The 22,638-nt window shown below is 43.7% G+C and overlaps 1 protein-coding gene across 5 annotated transcripts in view; it reads right to left on the bottom strand.

Annotated features, from left to right (window-relative positions):
• GGACT (gamma-glutamylamine cyclotransferase) overlaps positions 1-22,638 on the bottom strand; it is a 74,397-nt gene that overhangs the window by 46,374 nt on the left and 5,385 nt on the right. The window lies entirely within an intron of this gene.

A 22,638-nucleotide genomic window follows, 5' to 3' on the forward strand; every position in this document is an offset into this window, starting at 1 on the left:
AGTGATTTTCTAAAGAACCAGGACACGTGCTCTATCTAGCAAGACGGATGTGTGGGGGAAAATATGGGTCAGAATCTTTGCAATTGCGAACATCTCTGACAGCCCAGGCTGCGCACCCCGCATCTCCTCCAGGGCCTGGGATAGTGGGCTGGTGGGCTGTCATTTCATCACAAGCACGCCTCCTAGACCACCCATCCACACAGCCCAGGAACATGTGCCTCTTCCCCCGGCTCCTGACTGCATTCATGGTGAAGCTTGTGGCTACGCCCTCCTAAGTCTCATCAAGCAGCAATACCCCCGCCCCGGGCATTTTAACCTCTCCATTTCAGTATTTCCAGCTCCATTGCTATTATTTTACCAATGATTATCTACAAGCTTTCCTTGAACGTTGTGTTATATTTCATTTTGGTTATCATTTTCTGGTATAAGCAACACTTCCATATTAGGAACAACCCCAGAGAGCTGCTTACATCTGACTTGGTAATGGTGGTGAACTGTATGGTATGTGAATTATTTCTCAATAAAGCATTAAAATAATGCAATTCTGTATAGATCCATAGCAAACAAAAATAACACTGAAATGGTTTCTATCATAAAGGTAATAGTTGATGGATGAAGACGGTAAGCCCTGCCTCCTGCCTCCTCACCCCGATTTTGAGCTATCTTAATGCTGTGTCTTCCCACAGAAGGCTTTCCTGGACACGTGGCCTTGTCTTACCTGGGGCTATTAACACCAGGATGAGATTCTGAAATGTGCAGCACTGGCTGAACACCCAGCAAGTGGTACTGGTTCCCTTCTCAGATCAAGAGAATGCTATCTTCAGAAGATGTGTGCAGCAGACATTCCTGTACTTAGAAGAACCCAGCAGTGGGAGGGCCTGGGATGCCCTTCACACCTCCAACCCAGGACCCTGGAGGGGCAGAGGTGCTGCTCAGTGGGGGGCTGGGGCTCACGACCTTGGCAAATGACTGAACCTCTCATCCTGGATCTCCTTCTCTGTCCAGTGAGACCCTGGCACTTCCCAGAGTGGGGGAGTGGGATCCCCTGGGAGTACACAAGTGCCCAGCATGGGTGGGTTCAAGCAATGACAGTTGTTTTGAATGAAATAAAACAAATAGGAAATCATTAACTCTGCTCAAAGGTCATGCGGCAGAGTCTGCATGCCCCGGAGGAGGCTGTGCCCAACAGTGGGTTCGAAAGGACCAGATTCCAGGCAGCTCCTGGGTGACTCACTTTGCCTCACTGGGGTTTAGGTGCCTCTAAATAGGGACAGAAACTCTTAGCTTGCCTACCTCGCAAGCTTCAACCTAAAGCTCAAATTACTGGAAGTACACAGAAGTTGTGAAATTTTATTCTTCTATAAAACGGCAAGCCCCTGTCCACTGCCTGTGTGGACCCTGACAGAAACTACCCTAGATATTCTCTACAACTAAGCTCGGTGGAGGGCTAAGACTTGATTTCCATTTTCATAAATCCACCTTAGTTTTGCACAGAAAAAAAAATTTTTCCTTGCACAAACACCATTTTCTTCAAACCTGGCACCAGCAAGGATCATGCCTGGCACCTCACGCAGTACCTGTGATTCACCAAATATACTTCACCCGCCTTCACAGCACTCAGAGGACACTGGGACAGACAGCACAGGCAACTCACCCAAAGTCACACCACTGGTAAGAGAGGCGCATGAGGCCAGGTGTGGTGGCTCACGCCTGTAATTCCAACACTTTGGGAGGCCAAGGCAGGCAGATCACCTGAGGTCACGAGTTTGAGACCAGCCCAGCCAACATAGTAAAACCCCGTCTCTACTAAAAAATACAAAAATTAGCCAGGCATGGTGGTGCATGCCTGTAATCCCAGCTACTTGGGAGGCTGAGGCACGAGAATCACTTGAACCCAGGAGGCGGAGGTTGCAGTGAGCTGAGATCACGCGACTGCACTCCAGCCTGGGCAACACAGCGAGACAATGTCTCAAAAAAAAAAAAAAAAAAGAAAAGAAAAGAAAAAAGAAAAAGCACAGCCTTAAACTTGGGTGGTTTCTTGACTCCAGAGTTCAAACTCCTAACAACCCCAAAAAAAGAGCTCCCGTTCCCCTGCCTGGGCCCCCACTGCCATGTGCTAAAAAAGAAAGCAAGTCAAAGCATTACTTGCCTCGAATTGCAAGCAGACTCCACACAATCTTACTTATATAAATCAAGCCAAGCAGAGGCTTCCAGAGAAACCAACCCTGCCGGCCCCGATCTTGGACTTCTGAACCTCTAGAACTGTGAGAAAGTTCTGTTGTTGAAGCCACCCGGTCTGTGGCACTTGGTTGTAGCAACCCTAGTGAATGAATGCACTGATGGACGCTGCCCCACAATCAATCTGCAAATATTATCCTCACTCAGAGGGGCCAGACACATGGAGCACATGTGACATGCGTCCACTGATCCAGAACACCCAGCACGGGTAAAGCCACAGTGACAGGTAGGGGGGTGGGGGCTGTCAGGGGCTCGGGATGGAAGAATGGGAGGGATGCTTAGTGTGGAAGAGGTTTCTTTCTTTTGGGGTGAGGAAAATGTTCTGGAACTAGATAGAAGTTGTAATCACATAACATTATGTACTAAATAATCATGGAATCCTTCACTTTTAAATGGTTTTCTGTTCTGTGAATTTTATCTCAATAAAAAACCTCTAAATTAAAAGTAAATAAATCTTTTAAAATGGTCCAAGCTGGGCATGGTGGCACATGCTTGTAGTCCTGGCTACTCGGGAGGCCAAGGTAGGAGGATCACTTGAGCCTAGGAGTTTGAGTCCAGCCTGAGCAACATAGTTAAGACCCTGTCTTTACATTAATTAATTAAACTAAACTTTAAAAGATGATACAGATAAAATCTACTATTAGAATATGATGTGTGGAATGCCACAGTGAAGGGTTTGTTCAGCATGTCATAAGGAACAGGAAAGAGAAGAATGAATTTTGTGTGGGTGACTTGGATGCAGCCCCCAACAGGTTGGGCATTGCCCCTGGAGGAGGGTAAAAACCATGCTGGAAAGAGGGTTTCCCCTCTTCCAGGCAAGGAGCGTGAGCCCAGGCTTGTGCAGGGAACAGAGATTTGGACCCCCTGGGGGCCTGTGGGCCACTGGGAACCAAAAGACAGGGACTGGGTGGAGGGAAGCCTGGGGCAGTCTGGGTGCCTGTGGCCACCCTGGGCTGGACCTGTGGCTGGGGCTCCCCACGCCTGTTGAGTTCCCAAAATGCATGTGAAGCTTCAACGCTGATGTTCTAGGTCCCTCGCAAGAGAGTTGGATTTAGTAATTTAGGAGTTGGGGGCAGGAATCTACATTTCAAATAAAATACAGTATTTTTCAAAGCTCTCCAGGCGATTCTGGTGATTACCCTTTGGGAAAATCATTGATTGTGGGAAGGGTCTTTCTGTTTTACAGTGATGCTCTCGAACTACTAACTTTTAGATTAAAGAGGATTCATGATGCTCTGTATACTGTAAAAACAGAGAAGGGGCACTCCTTCATTTTCACAGGTTTTCCTAAAAAAGACTTACATTCAACCTTCACCTACATGGCAAGTTCAAAGAACCAGAAAAGCTAATTTTCCAAGTATTAAAGATTGAAGATTTGTATAAACATCTTTTTTAAAAAAATTATCCAAGTTATACAAAAAGGAAAACAAAATACGTGAAAATGAAGATAATACAAAAAGCCTTAGAATAACTAACAGGTAGCCCTTCCAAGTTTAGTACACATTCACCCTTTAAATTTCCCATCATTCTATGTAACTACGAGACTGTTGCCTAAATAACGCTGAGTACACATTTTCTAAGAGCATTATGTTTTTACTCATGATTCAAGGTCGACAGAAGTACAAATATTAAGCCACAGGAATGGCCATTTGAAAAGTGTGGAAATAAATTACATTTTTTACTTTCAACACCTGGTGTCACCAGCATCATGCAGTACCCGGCTCTGAGTGCTCTATGCCCGGGGCAGGGGGCGGGGGGCTGGGCCTGAACCCAGCAGAAGCCAGGCCTTTATGGGGGAGGGAAGCCCGAGGCCCAGGTCACCCTTCCAGAAGCAGCATTTTAACCACACTCCAGACCGCTACTATTCCCAGGGAACATACAGGTTTAAAGGGAGGTTGTGATGTTTGTTTTTAACTTCAAGCACAATGATGCAAGGAAAAGCCTGTTGTGATACAGACCTGGTATGCTCTCTCTGTAGTATTTCACAGGGGATGGCCGCCTCCTCCTTCCCCATCTTTGACCTTGTTCCCACTGCGTATGTGGCTCTACTCTAAGAATTCACGGTTTGTCTTGTTTAGAGCGGCTTGGTGAGATGAAAAATCTAAAATCTCAGGGAAAACTTCATTCTTTAAAATAATTTGTGCTCAGATCAGACTTCAAAAAACTGGGAGATTTCAAAAGGAAAGACACAATCCTTTAACCATCATGCTGAAAGATCAGAGTGTCAAAAGGGATTAGTTGGTATTTTAAAGCCTGGTCCAGTCAACCTACCTGACAACGTTAACAGCTTTCATTTGCACATCTGACTCCTGACAGTCAAGGCAAAGTAGTGCTTACGAGACATAACTGAAAAAATAACAGCCCTGATATTTCACAACTTTAAAACGTGGTGCTGGTGACACCAGGTGTTTGAAACGAGTTCGCTGCCTTGTAGCTTTCACAGCAAAGGGATTCTGCAAAAGCATCTCTGCAGAAGCTGGTTTCTAACCACTCAGGTTAACCCCCCCTTTCCTCCCCAACTGCTTGAGCAGTGTTTTACGTTGATGATGACGCCCGTTTCTTCTTCCCCACTCAATTCTGTCCTCTGTGATCCTCTCCCAAATAGTTTCACTGCTGCTCCCCCTCAAAGCTAGAGTGATACCTCCAACATGCAGGCCCGGGTGTGCCCCTGCCTGTCCAGCTGTGGGGACTTCTGTGTGGCAAGCAGACTCTCACATGGCACCCACCAAGCCCATGCCTGGCATCCCTGTCCCTGTGTGATTCCTGCCCCTCCAAGCATGGGTTTAGTGACTGACTGCCAACAAACACAATCCAGAGGAAGTGATGGGATTCAGTTATAAAAAGACTGCGGCTTCTGTCCTGGAGCTCTCTTCCGCTCTCAGATCCCCTACTGTGAAGGAAGCCAGCTGCCATGCTATGAGCATTTCCATGGAGATGCCACGTAGAGAAGAAGTGAGGTCTCCACCAACAGTCAGAAAGGACCAAGGCATGCCAGCTGTCAGGGAAGCGAGCTCCGGGTCTCCCCAAGTCAAGCCTGGAGAAGGCCACAGTGCAGCCAGCACCTGAGTGCAGCCTGTGACAGACCCAAGTCAGAAATCACACAGCTAAGCCACTCTTAGATCCTGAGCCATAGAAACTGTGGGATAATTTTTGTTGTTTTCAGTCACTAATTTTGGGGGTGATTTGTTCCTCAGCAGTGGATAAGTCCAGAGGGCCAATCCAAATGTCTTCACGTGCTCACAAAGGCCAGTTGCCGCTCAGCCATGCCTCACACTGCCTGTGGTACTTTCTTTGCTTTCTCGGTTGCTACTGCCTTTCAGGCCCTTCACTTTTCACTCCTCAGCACTCTGCCTGGCAAAATCCTCCTTGTGCTTCCAGGTTACTTCAAACACCATCATTCTGGTACCATGTCTCTCACCCTGAGCCCTAGAGGCAGAACTGACCCTGGGACACTGCCGCCCTTTGCCCCTGGCCTTGCGGCTGCTGAGGTCTCCTTTACCAGATTGCTGGGGGCCCGGGCACCAGCAACTCATGCTCCTCGGCTCTCAGCCCTGGTAACTGGGTGTGGTAGGTATTTAAGAAGTGTCTGCTCAGGGAGTAAACCACTGGTTAGTTGCCAACCTGATGCCCTTCATCCCTGAACACAGTCATGTCTGTTTCCCACAAGGACATCTGATCTCACTACACTACAACCTGTGACATCAGGGCATCAGCATTTGTGACTAAGTTTACCACCTTCTCGCAGACAGTTTGAACTTTTTCCAACTGTCCTGATAACATGCTTTACAGCAAAAGGGCCCAGTGCACAATCCCAATTGCATGTAGCTATGTCCTTTAGCCTCCTTCCATCTGGAACAATTCCTGCCTGTCTTTGGCATTCACGATCTTTTAAAGATTGCAGGTCATTGATTTGGTTGAATGTCCCTGAATTTGGTTTTGTCTGATGCTGTCTCCTGATTAGATTCGGATAGTATATCTTGAGCAGGAATCTTTCCGAAATGATGCTATGTTCTTCTCACTGCCTCCTATCAGACACCATATGATTTCAACTTGCTCCATTATTGATGACATACACTCTGATCACTTAAGGTGGTGACTGCCAGGCTTCTCCACGGAGAAGTTACTCTTTTGCCCTTTATAGTTAAGCATTTTATGAAGAGGGATTTTGAAACCATGCAACATCTCATTCACCATCAAACCTGCCACTTGTTCATTTATTTATTTGTATCTACATGGACTTATGGTTTCCTATTATATTCAGTGCTATCATTATTTCTTTTGATGCTTACATTGTCCCCTTTTGGACAGATGGGGTGAATTCCAACAAGCTTCTCTGTCCCCTTGGCCCATCTTCCTCATTATTCCGTTGCTTTCTGGTTCAAGATGTTCCAGGCTCATCTTAGACTTTCCCTGTCCCAGCCCTGGCATCAGCCCTCTCTCCAAGGAGCTCTTGTTCTCTTGTAGCAAATGGTATTTAGATGCCAAGATCTGGGTGCAGGGTGTGCTGTCTTTGGGCTGCATCTGTCCACAACCCCTGTGCCAGCAGAATATATGCCTGTATCCACATATAAACATACACACACGCACACTTACATTCACTTCTTTACACCTTTACATCTATGTTCACTTCTATATCTGTCTACACTTATTGAAAACCATGAATTCACACAAACACACTCAACCCAAAGCATATCACAGGATTCATTCCAGTTTTCTGCATTTCTGTATTAATAACTCTCTTCTTTGACACTGGGAAACCTGGCTCCCACTAGCCTGAATGCAGTTATGTATCTGACTGATCCTTCTATGTGTTAACTAATTTCTAATCTCAGGTACCACCATCTTCCCTCACAAGACAAAAAAGGCTGGTGGAGCTCTAGCCATAATGTCACATTCAAAGGAGGTGGCATGAGGCAGGGCAGGTGAAGAACCAGGGCCCTACTTCCAATTGAATCGGGTTCCTTTTCAAAACCTCCCTGGAAGCCCCACACATTTCTGCTTACCTCTCATTCACCATAACTAGGCACATGGGTCACTGAATAAAACAGGACCAGTAATTAAGAAAGAAGAGAATGGATATTTGGTTGCAATCAGCAATTTCTACCAATCCCACTTTTTATATTTATTGGCCAACATCCTGCTGTCAGGGGTTACTGAAGACCTTGTATTAGTCTGCTCTCATGCTGCTAATAAAGACACCCAAGACTGGGTAATTTATAAAAGAAAGAGGTTTAATTGACTTACGTTCAGCATAGCTGAGGAGGCCTCAGGAAACTTACAATCATGGCAGAAGGGGAAGCAAACATGTCCTTCTTCACAAGGCAGTGGCATCAAGGAGAAGAACGAGTGCCCAGTGAAGGGGCAAGCCCCTTATAAAACCATCAGATTTCATGAGAACTAACTCACTATCATGAGAACTGGATAGGAGAAACCGTCCCCCATGATTCAATTATCTCCACCAGGTGCCTCCCATGACACGTCAGGATTATGGGAACTACAATTCAAGATGAGATTTGGAACTACAATTTAAGATGAGCCAAACCATAACATCCCACCGCTGGCCCCTCCCAAATCATATGTCTTCACAATTCAAAACACAATCATGCCCTCCCAACAGTCCCTCAGTCTTAACTCATTCCAGCGTTAGCTCAAAAGTGAAGTCCAAAGTCTCATCTGACACAAAGCAAGTCCCCTCTGCCCATGAGCCCACAAAATCAAAATCAAGTTAGTTACTTCTTACATACAATGAAGGTACAGCCATTGGATAAATAAACCCATTCCAAATGGGCTACATTGGCCAAAACAAAGGGGCTACAGGCCCCATGCAAGTCTGAAATCCAATAGGGCAATCATTAAATCTTAAAGTTCCAAAATGATCTCCTTTGACTCCATGTTTCACATCCAGGGCATGCTGATGCAAGAGGTGGGCTCTCATGGCCTTGGGCAGCTCCGCCCCTATGGCTTTGCAGGGTACAGCCTCCCTCCCAGCTGCCTTCACAGACTGGCATTGAGTGTCTGCTGCTTTTCCAGGTGCACGGTGCAAGCCATTGGTGGTTCCACCACTCTGGAGTCTGAAGGACCCTTTTCCCACAGCTCTACTAGGCAGTGCCCCAGTGGGGACTCTGTGTGGGGGCTTCAACCCCAAATTTCCCTTCTGCACTGCCCTAGCAGAGGTTCTCTATGAGGGCTCTGCCCCTGCAGCAACGTTCTGCCTGGACATCCAGGTGCCTCTGTACATCCTCTGAAATCTAGGCAGAGGTTCCCAAACCTCAATTCTCGACCGCTATGTACCCACAGGCCCAACACCACGTGTAAGCTGCCAAGGCTTGGGGCTTGTACTCTGAAGCAATGGCCTGACCTTTACACTGGGCCCTTTTAGCCACAGCTGGAGCTGCAGCAACTGGGAGGCAGGGGGGCACCATGTCCCGAGGCTGCATAGCGCATGTGGGCCCTGGGCCTAGCCCACAAAAGCATTTTTCCCTCCTAGGCCTCCAGGCCTGTGATGGGAGGGGCTGCTGAGAATGTCTCTGATATGCCCTGGAGACATTTTCGCCACTGTCTTGGTGATTAACATTTGGCTCCTTGTTACTTATGCAAATTTCTGCAGTGGGCTTGAATTTCTCCCCAGAAAATAGGTTTTTCTTTTCTATCACATTGTCAGGCTGCACATTTTCCAAACTTTTATGGTCTGCTTCCTCTTGAATGCTTTGCTGCTTAGAAACTTCTACCACCAGATACCCTAAATCACCTCTCTCAAGTTCAAAGTTCCACAGATCTCTAGGGCAGGGGCAAAATGCCGCCAGTCTCTTTGATAAAGCATAACAAGAGTGACTTTTGCTCCAGTTCCCAACAAGTTCCTCATTTCCATCTGAGACCACCTCAGCCTGGACTTTATTGTCCATGTTGCTATCAGCATTTTGGACAAAGTCATTCAACAAGTCTCTAGGAAGTTCCACACTTTCCCACCCTTCCTGTCTTCTGAGCCCTCCAAGTCTCTAAGAAGTTCCAAACTTTCCCACATTTTCCTGTCTTCTTCTGAGCCCTCCAAATTGCTCCAGCCTCTGCCTGTTACCCAGTTCCAAAGTGGTTTCCACATTTTTGGGTATCCTTATAGCAGCACCCCACTCTCTGTGGTACAAATTTACTGTATTAGTCCATTCTCATACTGCTAATAAAGACATACCTGAGACTGGGTAATTTATAAAAGGAAGAGGTTTAATTGACTCATGTTCAGCATAGCTGAGGAGGCCTCAGGAATCTTATAATCATGGCGGAAGGGAAAGCAAACATGTCCTTCTTCACATGGTGGCATCAAGGAAAATGAGTGCCCCACGAAGGGGGAAGCCCCTTATAAAACCATCAGATCTCATGAGAACTGATTAGTTCTCATGAGAACTAACTCACTATCACAAGAACAGGATGGGGGAGGAAACCGCTGCCATGATTCAGTTATGTCCACCTGCCCTCCCACGACATGTGGGGATTATGGGAACTACGATTCAAGATGAGATTTGGGTGGAGACACAGCCAAATTATATCAGACGTCAAATGAATCTCTGGAAGCAGTCTGGGTCCTTACCCATCCTCTAGGTTTATAAAATCCCAAGGAATGTCTCCTTCTGCCATGATTATAAGCTTCCTGAGGCCTCATCATCCATTCTGAACATAAGTCAATTAAACCTCTTTCCTTTATAAATTACCCAGTCTCAGGTATGTCTTTATCAGCAGTATGAGAAAAGACTAATACAGTAAATTTGTACCGCAGAGACTCGGGTGCTGCTATAAGGATACCCAAAAACGTGGAATCTTAGGCTTAAATGCCTGCTCAGATGATGTATCGCTACTTATTTGTTCATCTAATAATTCCATATGTAAGAAAATGTTGCGATTGGCCTCCCCGAGAGATTGCTAAGTCTCCAAGAAAACGACCCCCTATGAGGACAGTTTATAGCCCTTGAGCTGTGTGAAAACACAGTGCCAGAATGGATCAAAGCTCCAGCCCAAAACACCATGGCATTAAAGAGACAGGGAAGCAGAGAGCAGTGACAACAGTCCTAGCTCTCTGCCAATCCAAAGGAAAGAAGGGAAAAAAGGGAAGATAACAGTGTCGAGGAGGATAACCTCAGATACATGGGAACTGGCACATGAGAAGCACACTTTTGTAAGTAGGGAGATTTATTTTGCAAAATCCCCCAGCAGGCAAGCCTTGGCAATACATTTCAGATGAACTCATCCAAACTGATGCTGTGTCTTTGCAAGGAAAATTGAAAAGACTGTATTTAATGCAAAGATATTACAGTTTTTCTAATGATCATATAGAAGTGCCATTCTTTGATATCGCTCTAATATCCTTCAGAACACAGATGTATATGCTGTGCAGCAGAAGAAAGTGTGGTGTGGACAGAGAACATACTTTCTTTTTTTAGTTTTAATTTTAATTTTTGTAGAGACGGGTTCTCATTTGGCCAGGCTGGTTTCAAGCTTCTAGCCTCAAGCAATCCTGCCACTTCAGCCTCCCAAAGTACTAGGATTATAGGCATGAGCCACTGCACGCGGCCCAGAGGACACACTTTAGAACTAGATGTACTTCATTTCAAAGTCATGTAAAACCCTGCCGTGTTTTAGCTGTGTGACCTTGTTCAGGGTGTCTCATCTCTGTGAACCTCAGTTCCAATTCCCTACAAATGGGGATAATAATGCCCACCTCAAACATTGATGTATGGAGATAATGTATGTATATATACATTCTGGCCCACACATGATCTCAATAATTCTTACTCCCTCTGAGAGAAGGATAAATCACAGAACTACAAGGACTAAATAGAATATATCACAGATATAATAATGCCTCACATATATCTTGTATCCAATAAGTCTTATCCTTTTTTAACTTACTCAAACATACAAAAAGCCATACACTAGTTATCTGGTATGGTTGACTGGTGTTCTTTATTATGAAACTTAACCTTTTATGTGCAGGAAAAACCTGTATAAGCCCTTCTCTGCATTGGTCTGCACAGTATACTAAAAATGACATAGCTCATGCACGTTCCCAGCATCAGCCAAGGGGTGGACGCAACCCAAGTGTCCACTGACAGAGGAAGGAATAAACAAAATGTGGGGTATACACACAATGGAATATTACAGAGCTTTGAAAAGACTGAAAGGAAGGAAATTCTGACCCATCCTACAACAAGGATAAGCCTTGAGAACACTATGCGAAGCAAAATAAGCCAGTCCACAAAAAGACAAATACTGTAAGATTCCACTTTTAGGACATACCTAGAGTAGTCAAATTCATACAGACAGGAAACAGAATGGTGATTACCAGGAACTGGGGGACGGGGAAAATGGGGAGTTGTTTAATGGATATAGAATTTTAGTTTTAAAAGATGAAAATGTTCTCAAGGTTGGTTGCACAACAATGTGAATATACTTAATACTACTGAACTGTACACTTAAAAATGGTTAAGATGGTAAAATTTATGTGTTAATGTTTAAAACATTTATTTATTTTTGTAGACAGGGTCTTGCTATGTTGCCCAGGCTGGGGTGCAGTGGTTATTCACAGGTGTGATCATAGTGCACTGCAGCCTCAAACTCCTTGCCTCAAGGTATCCTCCTGCCTCAGCCTCCAGAGTAGCTGGGACTACAGGCGTGCACCACCACACCAGGATAAAAAACATTTTTCAGATGATGTAAGCTTTTCATAAGAATGCAGAGTCCTCATACTGATTAATGATGAACTGTGCTGCAGGTACATTTATGCATTTTGCTGCCCAGAGCTGTATCTGTATCCAGCTTCAGGGTGTACTCTAGAACTTGCTTTCCTGAACGAATATCTGGGGTTTCTTAGGATACAGCTGCTAAAGGAAAAAAATAGAACTTGACATCTTTTGCTATATAATGGCATCTTTTATTAATACCCTTGGAGAAGCATAGGGTATTAAAGCTGGAAAAAGTTTAGAAAGTACATTTTAAAGTTGAATATGAAATCTACACTTCAATCCAACTAAAAGATTTTTCTAAGACCATATAGGTAGCAATCACAAGAAGAGTGGGAGAGAAGCGGCATCTTCCCAGTTTCCTCTGCAATCCTCTTGACACCCACAGTCCACTGGACTTAGCTCTCCACAAGTCCTTACCTTTGAACTTCACTGTTTACTACGCTGCCACCAGGGGGCAGCAGCTATATTAGTCTGGTATTCTAAACACCCTGGACTAAGGCCCAATACTCTTCCATTACCCCTTCCCCCATCCCATGAAATATGTGCATATATGTGACTTCATTGAAACAATCTCAATAAGCCAGAAGTTTAAAAGAGACCCATACATAACTTTTTAAACAAAACAAAGACTTGAGTCCAATGGATGTAACACCCTTACTAATTCTTTACTATTTCTGATTTATTCCAATCCCAACAGATGTAATGGTCAATTAATATGTTAGGTTCTTTATTTGTTTGTTTTGAGAGATGGGGTCTCACTATGTTTCCTAGGCTGGTCTCAAACTCCTGGGCTCAAGCAATCCACATGCCTCAGCCTCCTAAAATGCTAGGATTACAGGTGAGGGCCACTGTGCTTGGCCTAATATGTTAGTTTTAAAACAAAAACTACTCGACCACAGGATCAACAAGCAAAAAACAAATAAACCCATTAAAAATGGGCAAAGGACATGAACAGACACTTCTGAAAAGAAGACACACAAGTGGACAACAAACATACCCAAAAAAGCTCATCTTCACTAATCAGAGAAATGAAAATCAAAACCACAATGAGATACCATCTCACACCTGTCAAGATGGCATTATCAAAAAGTCAAAAAAAAAAAAACAAAACATGCTGGCGAGGCTGTGGAGAAAAGGGAATGATTATACACTGTGGAAATGTCAATTAGTTCAGCTACTGTGGAAAGCAGTTTGGAGTTTTCAGAGAACTTAAAACAGACCTACCTAGCAATCCCATTACTGGGTACATATCCAAAGGAAAATAGATCATTCTACCAAAAAGACACATGCACTCATATGTTCATTGCTGTACTATTCACAACAGCAAAGACATGGAACCAACATAGGTGTCCATCAACAGTGGATTGGACAAAAAATGTGGCACATATACACCATGGACTACTACACAGTCATAAAACAGAAAGAAATCATGTCCTTTGCAGCAACATGGATACAGCTGGAGGCCATAAGCTTAACTGAATTAACACGGGAGCAGAAAACCTGGACGGGCGTGGTGGCTCATACCTGTAATCTCAGCACTTTTTGGGAGGCTAAGGCTGGTGGAATCACTTGATGTCAGGAGTTTGAGACCAGCCTGGACAACATGGCGAAACCCTGTCTCTACTAAAAATACAAAAATTAGCTGGGTGTAGTGGTGCGCACCTGTAGTTCTAGCTACTCAAGAGGCTGAGGCAGAAGAATCGATTGAACCTGGGAGGCAGAGGTTGCAGTGAGCTGAGATTGCACCACTGCACTCCAGCATGGGCAACAGAGCAAGACCCCATCTCAAAAAAGAAAGAAAACCAAATACCACGTTCTCACTTATAAATGGGAGGTAAACACTGAGCACACATGGACATAAACCTGGGAGCAAGAGCCAGTGAAGATACTAGAGCAGAGAACGGAGGGAGGCAGGGGTTGAAAATGACCCACTGAGTACTATGTTCACTACCTGGGTACAATATGCTCTGTAAAAAACCTGCACAGGTACCTCCTGTATCTAAAATAAAAGCTGAAATAATAAAAAGAAATTAACAGAACTGCTTCCTCCAGAATATCATATAATATATAAATCATACTTATGTGTATTTAAAAAAAGAGAGAAAGAAATCTATCCCATTTCTTTAACACTTGAAACCAAATCTTCCCTTCACTTGGCCTCTGAGGTTTCAGCCACAGCAACCTCAAGAGCCCATCTGATGTCTGTCCTCAGTCTTCCTTTGTCAGCTCAGTTTTTCCTTTGTGATGTCCCTGTATTAGAAAGGAAGGTCTGCCAATAGGTCGAACCCTCCAGCAACTTTTCAGAAGGAAAAACATGGAGATTCCAGTCACAAAATAAAACCTATATGCTACCGTTCTTCCAAGTAGATGACAGGAATCTTCGTTCTGTGTCTTTTAAATACTACCACCAACTGAAAGCCTATACCATAGCAGTTAACGGGTGAGGTTTGAATTTACAGAAGGACCTCCATTAGCAATGACCTGTGTACCCAGAGACTTTCCCAGTTTCATCGTAGGGGAGGAGTGAGAGATGACAAACATTAACAGTGGCATTTTAGTAACTAATCTAGGAGTCAACTCCAGACTTTCAACCAACAGTGATCAGAGACTACTGTTCCTAAATCAGACAAAGAGATAGATGCATGATTTTTGTTTCACAAATTTCGACTTGTTTTCTTCTTTGAGCTCACCATGTTTTAATAAGGAAAAAGGTATTCAAATGCAAGCTTTGACTACTGCTTCAGACACACTGGAGCAGCCCATTAAAAAAACTATGATGGGATCAGCCCAGGCAACATAGCAAGGCTCCATCTCTACAAAAAATTTAAGTTAGCAGGATGTAGGTGGTGTACAACTGTGGTCCCAGCTACTTGGGAGGCTGAGGCAGGAGGATCACTTGAGCCCAGGAGGTCGAGGCTGCAGTGAGCTGTGACTGTGCCATTGCACTCCAGCCTGGGTGACATAGTGAGACCCTGTCTAAACAAACAAACAAATAAACACTACAATGGTGTTTGCTACAGTTATAGGGCATTCAAACAAATTACTCTCTGCTGACATCCAGTTTGTTCTCATGTAATCAACTATTCATCGACCAATCCAATCTAGCATAAAACTGATGGCAAAAGCAAACATGGCACTACTAGTTACTACTACTAATGGTCAAACAGGAATGAGATGCTCAGGAATGAAATGCATATAATGAATGGATCTTGCATTGCAAAATGCATTGTGAATTCAGATATTATTTTGTAATACTTTGCCAAATATAATCTCTCAATTAGTGAGATTTGAGAATGACTCTTATCTATATAATATCCTGGCTTTTTCAGTATACTTACCATATTTCAATGTAAAAAAATCAGAAAACCAATATTTATTTTGAAAACAGGTATATGAATTTAATCCAATAACTTGTAAGAGAATTATTAAAAACAAATTTTTGTAATCTCAAAAACCTAATAAAAATAAAAATAACACATCTATTAGGACGGCTCAAATAAAGAAACACCAAACTGATAACATGAGATGCTGAGAAGGATGTGAAACAACTGGAACTCTCACCATTGCGAGCGGGAATGCAAAGCAGTACAGGCATGGTGGAAAGTGTCTTATAAAATTAAATCTAGAACTTTCTTACAAAATTATGACCCAGCAATTGCACTCCTAGGAATCTACCCTAGAAAGATGAAAACTTTTCTTCAGATAAAAACCTGTATATAAGTGCTTACAGGAGCTGTATTCAAAATCACCAAAAACTGTAAATAATCCAAATGGCCCTCCACTGTGAACGGATACATACACTGCAGTACGTCCAGACGATGGCGATAAGAAAGGACATACACACAAACAAATCTCAAAGGTGTCGTCGAAGTGAAAAGTCAGCCTCAAAGGTTGCATATTATATCATTTCATTTACATGACATTCTGGAAAAGGCACAACATACGAAGATGAACAAATCAAAGCTGTCAGGGTTTGAGGAAGGGGTGGGTTAGACTACAAAGGGGCAGAATGAGGGAGGGTTTGTTTTGTTTCCTGGCTTTTTGGTGATGGGACTGCTCTGTATACCGTTGGTGATGGCCAGTACAAGAATCCACACATTTTAAAACTATTCACATTGTACAAACAAGTTGGTTTTACTGTAAACTTAATAATAATGAATGAAAGCATGAGAGCATGTAACTGCTCTAAAACAGTTTAAAAATGAAAGGTAAAAGAATAAGAACATTCTGAATCAAATTAATGCCTGGCATACAAAATTATTTTTAAAAGAGACAAGAGATACATAAACCAAATACAATAGATGGGATTTAAAAATTCTGACTCAAATAAACCAACTGTACAGACCTTGTTTTAGAAAAATAGGCCGGGCAGTGGCTCACACCTGTAATCCCAGCACTTTGGGAGGCTGAGGACGGTGGATCACTTGAGGTCAGGAGTTCAAGACCAGCCTGACCAACATGGTGAAACCCCATCTCTACTATAAATACAAAAATTAGCCAGGCGTGGTGGTGGGTGCCTGTAATCCCAGCTACTCAGGAGGCTAAGGCAGGAGAATCACGTGAACCCAAGAGGCAGAGGTTGCAGTGAGCCAGGATCACGCCATTGCACCCCATCCTGGGCGACAAGAGCGAGACTCCATCTCAAAAATAAATAAATAAATAAATAAATAAATAAATAAAAATAAAAAGAAAGGAAATTGGGATAAAATATTAAAAGATGTTAAGGAATATTTTTCATTGTTGGACAGAATTATATTTATGTAAAAAACCCTCAAAATTCATAATAAAATATTTGGGGGTGAAATGACATGATTTCTGGCATTTGCTTCAAAACTCTAGAAACAAGCAAACAAAACTCCAAAACACAAAGGGAGGAGGGCACGTAGAACAAGCATGGCAAAGCCAGTATGGTGCAGTCATCCCGGGTGGGTGGCACATGAGGGTTACTATACTGTACTTTTGAGTATGTCTGGAAATGTTCACAGTAAAATGCTGAAAAGGGAAAAAAAAGAGAGAAAGGGGAGAAGGAAAGTAGGGAGGGATGAAGGGGAGAAGGAAAGGAGGGAGGGCGGCAGGGAGGGAAGAAGGGTTCATCAACTGGGATGTGTCTCTATCCCTGCAGGAACCGAATTCAAGGCCAATTTGTACCTAATTGTTATGAATAAAGGGTGGGAATGATATTTTCACTTGCCTTTCTTCACCAGGGGTTCATTATTTACTCAGGCACAACTAAAATATCAGAAAGGAAAGATAGGAAAGGGAAATGAATGTTTTCTAAGAGAGCCCTGATCACAAAGTTGACTCTGAAAATCATTCATTTGATAAGGAGATACTGGCATCTGCGCGTCCACAGGGAAATGTCCGAACACCAAGTGCACTCCTCTTTTCCTCCCACGGTAGTGGCTACCTTCACCTCTACAGCTCTAATCCCAAACACTGCCAATGGAGAGAGCGCCTCCCTGGACACAAGTTTTTTCAAGATGTCTTTGTTATAGATATTCTGCCAATATTGTTTTTATTCTACATAATGAAAACATCCACTTATGCCACCACTATGCCGCAACCTGAGAGTCCAGAATGTGTCGCATTTGCGTAAGATATCTGCCAGTTAGCCCAGATGGAAAGTGACACAGAGGCTCGAGAAACCCAGCGAGAGGCAGGTAACCGAGCTTCTGGCAAGCTCCCACAGTCAGTACATTCATTTATATCCCAGCTGATCTTAAGCCCCGGAACCCTGGTTCTGCTGGCTTACCTGTGAGTCTACTTGACTTCTGTTGTAAAAGATCCTGCTGTTCACAATTCTTCCTAAAATTACCACGTTAACCATGATTTAGACTTCGTAAATGTTCCCTCCAATGCCGTCAAACCATTCTTTGTTCATTTATGAGATATACTAATCTCCTCTTATAAGTTTTTATTAGGCTTTTAAAATCTGGATCTAACTTTGCAGAAAACCAAATCAAGGGAGGAAGAGTAATTCAAAGCAGGCAGTTATGATTATTTTCAATAATGGCTCAAAGAACACTTTTCAAACCTCATTTAATGCTGGAAAGTTAATAAAACCATCATGAGATGTAAAAATATTAATTTTCTTTAACTTACCTGCCTCATACTCCCAAATACAGATGACAACAGCAGGAAGAGGTAATTAACACTCAAAAGCTTGAAAAGTAAATGTGGTCATTTGAAAAATGGACAGGAACACAGCATAATATGGGGAGTATTCCCGCATATACTCTTCCTTACTCTAATTTACTCTGGCCTGACTCAGAACATCAGCTCTGTAAAAACACTCTCGACTAACTGGAAATGAGTTCTTTCTTACTGGGTGCCCACTATGTGGAAGGCATGATGGTGGACTCCGAATGAGGAAGGCATGGTTCTCACCCAATCAGAGCTCACAGCCCTGCAGTGTTTAGGCTAGCATGCAAAAACAATTAATTATGCAAGACAAAATAACATGAAATTCAAATAAAAGAGCAACTGCAGCAAAACCACCCCCAAGGTACGGAGGCAGGAGTGCCCACAGCTGTGGGGAGAGGAGGGCCTAGGAGTTGAGGGGTTCAGCAGCTCAGTCTCTCTGACTTTCTCCTACGTGTGTCTTGCCCCTCTCATCCTCCCCCAAGACAAACCATAGGATCCAGAACTTCTCTTCCCCAGTGCAGGTGACAGGAACCAGAACCCCTTTCCCCAAAGCCAGCCATAAAACCTAAAAATACTACTCTCTAGCCTTCCCCATGCCTTTCTGTATAACAGCTGGCCATAAAGACCTTGGACAATGAGACCCTCATTCCAGAGGGTCCTACCCCATTCCTGGAAGGAAGAAATGCTACAACAGAGAGGCCAAGAAGAACCTGAGGAGACAGGCCTTGCTGGGTTTCCCTACTCGGTCTATTTCCATCAGCTCACACCCTTTTTTCCAAATGAATTTCCACATGGCGGTCTGTGCTTCTTCACATCTAAGCAAAATCTGGAGAGTTCACCCTGGGTCTCTGGGTCTTCATTCTGAAAGCTCCTATGTCATGTAAAACTATGATTGAACATGTTTTGCTTTTCTATTGTTAATCTTTGTCATTGGGGTGTCAGCCATGACCCTTATGACAGGGTAGAGAGGGATCACCCCCTTTCCGCCCTTACAGAGTGAATCAGAAGGTTCTGAGCACCGTTCTGCTGATGGAATTCACAAGTGGAACTTATGTCTCCTGTCAGCCCAAAGCCCCCTCCCTTCAGCGCTGAGGAAAGAGGGGCCTGCTGGGTCTAGACCTGATGGGTCTGCCTCGGTGTATAAGAGCAGCAGAAACACACCTCGGGGATTGGCACCTGGTCTTACTCTGCCAAAAATGCCTAGGGATCTGCTCTGATCCTGCGACTGCTGCTGCATCACAAAGTGAGGCTGACAGAACAAAGGTCCCCAGCAAACATGTCCATGCCCTAATCCCTGGAACTTTTGACTATGGCACCTCGCACGGCAAAGGGACTTTGCACATGTGATTAATTAGGGAAGCTGAGATGAGATCATCCTGGGCAATCTACATGGGCCCTGAATCCAATGGCAAATATCCTTATGAGGGACAGAAGAGAAGACAGACACCGAGGAGGGGGCCATGTGAAGACACAGCAGAGCCGGGAGGTGTGCGGCCACTTGCCGCAGAACGCCTGGAGCCGCCAGAAGCTGAAAAAGGTAGGGAAGGACTTTCCATACAGCCTTTGGAGGGAGGGCAGCCCTGACAGCACCTTGATTTCTGGTTTTGGATTCTGTGAGCAGGGAATAAATTTTTATTGTCTTAAGCTTCCCAGTTTGTGGTAATTTGCTATGGAAGCCCTAGCAAATGAACACAGTTACTAAGTAACTCTTCTGTGTCAAGTCAGGATAGCAAAGGCTGCCTTGGCTTAGGCAGAATAAAACAGCCAGGGCTCACAAGTGATGGAAAAACTGCCAGGGGGAAGCTATGAAATCTGCACCCTGTAGATCTGACTGGTAAGATGTTCTCAAGATAGTAGGATCTCATTTCAGCCTGCCCAGAGAAACTTTCACCTGTTGGCCCAGTCTACAGTTACAAGACTAAAGGCAAAAGGAACTGTGTATATTCATAAAAACCGGGCTCTCGTTGTTTCAGTGGTTCCCATAGGGCGAGATGGCAATTCCAACACTGTGATACACACATATGTACTGAACGAGTAGGCAAATGTGCCACAGGCAACGGGAGCCACGTTTCTCACTGTTGGAATGGGAGGTGAGAGACAGCAGGGAAAAGGCAAGAGTGATCCACGGGGTAAAGGATTAGGGCTGGAGACACCAGTGTGGACTCACAGAAACAAATGGTTCCATACAGAAGTATTTAGTGATATGTGTATATACACAGGTCAGTACACACAGACATTTCCTTGCTCCATCAGCTGAGAGACCTAAAAGCAATGCCACCACAGTCGAAATGAGCACACCAACATCCAGCTTGTGGTTTCTAACACCATCTCCAACAGAGGGGACCAGGGTTCCCCAGAGAAACGGCTGAACCTAAGACTGAAGCAGGAAATACACAAGATCAATCTAGGGCATCTAGCAATATCGGAAAGCAAGGAAGTGCTCAAAAATAAACAAACCCACCAGCCCACAAAGATGGGACAAGTTGAAGGGACACAAGAGACAATGGAACAGGCTCCCAATGGCCAAAGCAGGAACAACTGGAGAACAAAATAAGGAGTATTGGATTAGAACCTAAAGTATAATATAAGTATCTGTGAGTCCATAATGATATAAATGGCTGAGTAAATAAATGCAAGAAAACAGATAACCCTCCTGCACGGAAGAATTCCAAATAACATATGTAGACACTTTCCCCTTAAGGAGATGAAGCCTAAATAACTCCTCCCTTCAGAAGTGCAGGCTGCTCACTGTGACTTCCTTTCAGAGCACAGTATGAAGGGAGGGGGAAAGTGTGACTTTACAGTGGAGAAACCTGCCAATCACTATTTCAGTCAGGTAATCAAGGTCAACAGCAAAAGAGAGAAGTCATGTAGACAGTATGTACGCTTGATACGATGTAGCAAAAATGACACTTTATCTCCATGGTCTTCCTCCCAATCCCCACACCCCTGTGGCAGTGACTATGTGGGGTGAGGGCTAAAGCAAATAATAAATTATTCTGGGTTGTTCTGAACTGAGATTTCTGGAGTGGAAGAAAGGGGTATGGATATAAGTTCTACGACATTAAGCAAAAACGTTGTAGTCCAGAAAAAGACTTGGATGTTACCAGTATGCGCTCATGAAATATTTTATCTTGAACAATGGTTTTCCCTGTCTCTGTCTGTTGAAATGGCTTAAAAACAACTGCAAATCCAACAGCAATGAGCACCTTATTAGGGCCAGATTATGGTCTTTAAGTACCATTTTTCACTTTAAAACAGCTAACCAGGGCTCCTTGGAGAAACAGCTGATTTCAGATTTGGGGCAATAAATCTGACCATAACTCCCTCTTACTGTTGGGAGGAACTTCAAAACTTATGATGACCTACAGAATCCTCTCTCCCTGGCTCCCTCTCCAGTCCCATCTCCTCCCTGCCAAGGACTCAGCCACATTCACCTTCTTTTGTCTCCTCAAATCTGTGGTTGGCAGAATAATGGCCACCCAAAGATGTTTACATCCTAATCCCTGGAACCTATGAATATGTTACCTCCTATGCCAAAAGGGACTTCACAGATGTGAGGACCTTGAGGTGCAGAGATTAATCTGGATTATCCAAGTAGGCCCAATCTAATCAAATGAGGAATCCTTAAAACTGGAAAACCTGCCCTGGATCAGATCAGACAGATGTGACGACAAAAGCAGGGTCAGAGAAGGGTAATATTGTTAGCTTTGAATATGGAGGAAAGGGCCAATAAGCCAAGGAATGCAGGTGGCCTCTAGCAGCTGCAAAAAGGAAGAAAACAGATTCTCCCTAGAGCCTCCAGACAGCTGTTATTATACACATCTTTTTAATTAAAAAGTCCAAAATCACCCAGCTAGTAAGTGGCAGTGTCAGGACGAGAAGCCAGGCGGTCTGACACAGAAGTTGGTGCCCTTAACCATGATGCTAATATTTGTCTCCCACATAATAGAAATTCCAACACCTTTTCCATTCATTAACATGATACCCTCCAGTGTTCAGAATAGCTTAATAAATAGCTGCTGAATATGAATGAATGGGACAAAGATATAACTTCCCCCTGCTATTTTTTTCTTGGTAAAAAAAACTGTGTTATGGAAAGTAAAATATGTACAAAACTAGGGTAATGATAGAAGGAACTCTCAAATACTCATCTCCCAACTTCAACACTTAGCAACATACGGCCAATCTTAATGCCAACATTAGTTTGGTATTTATTGTCTGGAAATACTCCCCCTTCAGTAGTCTTTTTCAGAATCACATGTTCCCAGCTCTCATTACATTTTCATTTATCTGCGTTAACATGAATTTTTAAAAGAAACCTTAAAATGGGCAAGTCTTTCTAAGCAAAACACGAAACAAAGACACTATAAAGGGGAGATCGATATTTTTAACTACAAAAAATTAAAATTTTTTGCAAAGCCTAGAGATTGTATTACACAAAGTACAAAAAATAGGGTGGAAATAGTTATAGTACGAATGACAAAAGATTAGTATTCTCAATGTATAAATAATTCTTATAAATCAA

The sequence above is a fragment of the Pan paniscus genome, chromosome 14, assembly GCF_029289425.2.
Source record: "Pan paniscus chromosome 14, NHGRI_mPanPan1-v2.0_pri, whole genome shotgun sequence".
NCBI classification, from domain to species: domain Eukaryota; kingdom Metazoa; phylum Chordata; class Mammalia; order Primates; family Hominidae; genus Pan; species Pan paniscus.